The sequence below is a fragment of the Coptis chinensis genome, chromosome 6, assembly GCF_015680905.1.
Source record: "Coptis chinensis isolate HL-2020 chromosome 6, ASM1568090v1, whole genome shotgun sequence".
Taxonomy (NCBI): domain Eukaryota; kingdom Viridiplantae; phylum Streptophyta; class Magnoliopsida; order Ranunculales; family Ranunculaceae; genus Coptis; species Coptis chinensis.
The window spans coordinates 69,614,509-69,619,572 of NC_141461.1; the positions used below are offsets into that span (position 1 = coordinate 69,614,509).

The 5,064-nt window shown below is 34.4% G+C and overlaps 1 pseudogene; it reads right to left on the minus strand.

Moving 5' to 3' along the window:
• Window positions 1-2,544: 2,544 nt before the first annotated feature.
• LOC147494192 (uncharacterized) lies at window positions 2,545-2,936 on the minus strand (annotated as a pseudogene).
• Between the last annotated feature and the right edge of the window lie 2,128 nt (window positions 2,937-5,064).

Genomic DNA, 5,064 nt, shown 5'->3' on the forward strand with positions numbered 1-5,064 from the left:
ATACCTAGCATCTTCAGCACGCTTCTCCTTCTCTTCCCTTATTAGTTTATTCTCAGCCATTAACATCTGATTCTGCTTTTCTAAATCATTCATCCTTCTCAACAAATCTTTCAATGACACTTCTTTCTCTTGTATCTCCTTTGCTTCTTCTATCATCTTACTAGTGGATCTTCGAGTTCTTCTCTCCTCATTCTTAGATATAGCCTGAGAAATGCTTCCCTCATTAACCATCGTTGCCTTATTTGCTGTAGCACGCTTTGGAGGCATTCTGATTACTCTTTCTAACCAAAAACTTCAATTAATGGATTCAACCAAAGAAAAAGACAACGAGAAATCACAGTCACGATCTTTGTCTTTGAACCCAGACGGCGCCAATGTAGTGCTCTAAGAAATTGATCACTATTAATAGTAATGAATTGCTAAGATGAAAGATCAAGATTGAAATCGAGTTGAAATAATATTTGTTCTTGAGTAATAATATCGGTTACAGTATTCCCTCTTTTTCTCTCTCTTACTTTCAGTTTTCCATTTTGTTGTAATGATCCCCAATGAATTAATCTTTTCCTTGCTAGTCTATTTATAGTTCTTTTAGAATAGCTTGGACCAATCCTTTCTTGACATGTGCCCATCCTCTCCTTTTTCCTTCCTTTTTCCTTCAACATATCAATTGTAATACAAAATATCGATAATAACCGCCGAAATATCAAATTGACGATATTTGCCCACGACACAGACAATATTGTTCCTCTTGCTCTCATTTGTTTTCCATTTTTCTTTTATGTTTCTTTTTTCGCTGGTCATGGAATAGAAAAGGATTCGTTACATTATACATAACATCAGAAAGTTTATATGAGGTGAAACATTCAAACACGCAGTTGATATAATTTTACAATAGGTGTGTGTATATGAAATTGAGTGTTGCAAAGACCAACATTATTCAGGTCTTGTTCAATCCAATTTTTTTGTCAATGACTATGTGCTCATTATTTAGCACCAATAGTTCTTCCTTGTTTGCTCATAACATTCTCAGCAAATCAAAATACTTTGAAGGAGCTTAGGACTAGTGTCTTCTTAGTTTCTGATTTCAGTTCAGATTAGTCTAGTTCTCTTGGTATTTAGCAACCGCTAAATGATGCGTTTAAGGGTTATGTAGGCATCTACCACAGTCAGCTGATAGTGAGGATCTGGATCTCTCTCATTTATTTACCTCTTTTCACCAATTCCCTTCAGTTATCCTGTAGAAGTTTTCTGTGGTTGACCGGGCTGCCCCAAGTGAGCAACGACTGGGGTAAGTGGGTTATCTACAGAATGAGACATGCTATATATACTCTTTTGGGAACGATCATGTCACTTCACTCAACCCACTCCCACCCCCCTATCACCACCAATTGGAAACTGTATCCAATTGCAATATTGGATTTTGCAATCTTCTAGGACAAATGTCCCAAAATACATAAACGGTTCCAAGAATAATAAACTCAAGAAGATGATCGACATGTGAAAATTTTAAAAACAAACGAAACATGTGCCACACGGGCGTGCATATAACTACAATTGCATTGCAAAAGAGAACTCCTAGATGGGAAACGAAAACACTAATACACACTATTATAGCAATGTCAGTAAGTCCACCAGCCATTGGGAAGAAAAATAATATAAACAAAACAATATCTAGGATTGGAACAAAAATATAACATGCTCCAGAATGTACCGACAGTTCGATGACAACCTAAAATTTAAGTACTCTCATACAGATTGTTACACAGATAATTGCCCAGTCTCCTAGTAGTTTTGGGAGTAATCAAGACTCAGTGGCTGGTGATAGAATGGAGCCTGCATGACACAAACAATGACGTAAACACAATCAGAAAAGATAAATAACTTACAAATGGAAGCCATCCACAATCATATAATATACATGGTAAAAACCTTTTTTTATCATTATTACGGTTCTTTTTACTACTATTTTTCTTTACACAGGCCTACATTAGGCACCTCATTATTCCAATTTTTTTTCCTTTTAACCACAACAAATCTAGTCCTTGAAGATGTCCATCTAATGACATCTCACGCTTAATCCGTCCAAACGATGGAGAGACAACACTCTTATTGTCTTTCTCAGCAAAAAAAAAAACCAAAATTGATCCTATTCTGCCAGATTAGGTGGCTTACACACCATCTGATCTAGTTTATGATTAAGATATAAAAAATGGACAAATCAAATGGAAAATGCACCATTTGCATACTTGAGTTGTTATCTTAAACTAAATGTACACACGAAACTCTACAACTCAGTCCTACCTGGAAAATAGCATGTCGAACTTGTTCATACGACTGAGCTGTGTACATCATTGCGAGAAATCTGATTTACTCCAACAGTACCAAATGGGCTCATATTCAGAGTAGAAGACCTGTAGCTAAGCGATGCTTGAGACCTTGGCAACATGCCATGTTGCGAAAAACCAACCTCATAGTGCACAAACGGAGGTCGAAAACTGTGTACTATAAGGCCCCAAGCTGAAACTCTGATTGGGTACATAGTAGGCATTTGACATACCTGTTGCAATTTAAACAGTCCATTAATAACATGGCAAGTTGTAAACTCCGACTTAGAGATATAAGATAGAAGTAATTACCTTCCATAACTGCGGTCGTAGTCTGAGTCACTACGATCCTTTTCCCTGTCTCTGAGAATTGCAACTCTAGACGTGCTGTCATCCCTGGTGATAGGAGTCTTCTCTATTTCATTGATAGAAATCTTGGATCCTTCATTCACATCTCTGCTCAAAGAAAAAATTCTTTCGTCAAGTGAACCCTGAGAAGGTATTGCTTGAGCTATTGAAAATGCGATCCCGTGCTTTGTCATACTCCTCTTTCCTCTCTTCCATAGTTTTCAATGTGCTGTGTTTATTTCCTGCACCAGTTCCCCAATCAAAAAAGTATTATGTGTCCTCTGCTTAAATAATCATCTATTTCAAAAACATTGATAGCAAACTTGAGCAACAAATCAAGAATAGGTGCACTGAACCAATTAGACCATCTACTTCTTAACCACCATTCAACCATTTATTAAGACATGTTTCGAGAAGTATACATAAACCCCATAAAGAAATTTGAAGAAAATATATGTAACATAATGACATTTTTCCGGATATGAAATAATAATAATTTCTAACACATTAGAAATTCAGAGCCTAAAGAAACTAAAACTAATATCTATATATTAATTAAATACAACTATTCTAAGTGTATGAGCAACACATTATCACATAAAGAAAAAAAATAAGAGTACCATACATCTTTCATAAGAATAAATTCATACAAATTCCTTGGAAGGCAAGTAAAGTTTTGAAAAAAATATATATATAAGATTGATATCTTCTTTTAGAAATAACTTTCCAATAAAATGTGAAGAACTTATGATAAGACTGAAATTCTTCTTAACGTGTGAGGTAAGAAACCCTTCATATATATAAAAGTTGGACAACAATTTATACCATTTTTAAGTTATTCATGTAACTTATAAAAAGAAAGAGCAAGAAGTATCAATGACCCGCACATGACTGTGATCAAATAAAATAGGCGTATACCATTGTATAATTATAATATAAAATGTAATACCTCCAGTTACTAATTACTAACCTTTTATCACTTAGATCTCCATGGACCAACTTTTTCACACTTAAACTACTGCAAAAGTCTAACCTGCTAAATGAAGGAGGAACAATGTACTCAAGCCGAGTTGAAGAGTACCAATTCATAGAGTAAACTAAAAGAATTAAAACCATAAGTTTTGCAACATCTGGCTAACACATTAACTTCTTCTTCACTTGATATAATGCGTGGACATCACAAAGAAATAAAAATCAACTATTGAAAAAAGTGCTTATTCTAATAATTTGTCTGTAGGTTGGTATTAGGCAATAACAATGATCCCTCACATTTGATTGCTTCAATTCAGAGAGGGGAATCCAAGTTCCCACTGTGAGCATCTAAGCGAATTAATATAACAGACAAAATATAAAGTTATGGTTTGTATTTAGAATGAGCATGTCGTGGCATTTGTATTGTTGGTGATGCTATTGACGACAGTTCAAATGAATTGGATATAGTAAAAATTCATAAACCACTCGTACCTATTGCCTATTCAAGTCCCATGACCATGGATGCCTTGATGAATTGTTGCATGCCTGCAGAGATAAGATACATTAAAATTAATGAGATGATGAAAAAGAGAAGGAAAGAAAGATGAAATATGACAATGGTGAAGAAGTGGAATAGAATGACAATGGTGTGAACAAATAGGCAAAACATGGGTTCGAAAATAGTCATCCCCATATACATTAATTACGATCTTGAACTGAAATTAAAAACCTTATAGGTCGAAAAACAAAGTTCATACTCCAACATTATCAGACAGGTCTTGGTGATTGATACACAAATATTATTCGAACATTCCCACAAAATAATTGTTCGAACTATTGAATAAAAAAAAAAGGATATCAAAGTTGCAGGCAATAGATAAGATTAATTTGAATTCAAAAATAAGATTAATTGAAGACAACATCAGAAAGAAAACAGTACATTGAATCCGAAGAACCATTGCCAGCAATCAAGAAAATTTCGGCGAGTTTTGGTGGGAAGAAAGTAGAATGTGAAAACTCGAAATAAGGAATTTCGATTTTAACGAAATAAGGAATTTCAATTTTAAAGTTAATTTGGAAATGGGAGAGTGGGGTATTGGTCAGGAAGGAGAGTGAAACGGGGAAACGGTGTCTATGTCTCTATTTGCTAAAGAAGCAAAACGAAAGTGGATGTCCAACTTTCTTTGATTAAAAACGTTGGCATAAAATCGGAAATACATGAACTAATTGAAAAGGCAAGTTTCGGCATTATATATAAAAAATACTAATGTCTACTTGCACGAAATTACAGAAAGTGCTTATAAAAAAAATACTTACTAAAACATACCAGTAAATCCAACAAATTTGTTCAGATTAATGAACTTCGAAACGAGATTTGGTATTGCAGTTATTCTTGAAACGAATCTATCTCAAAGAATCG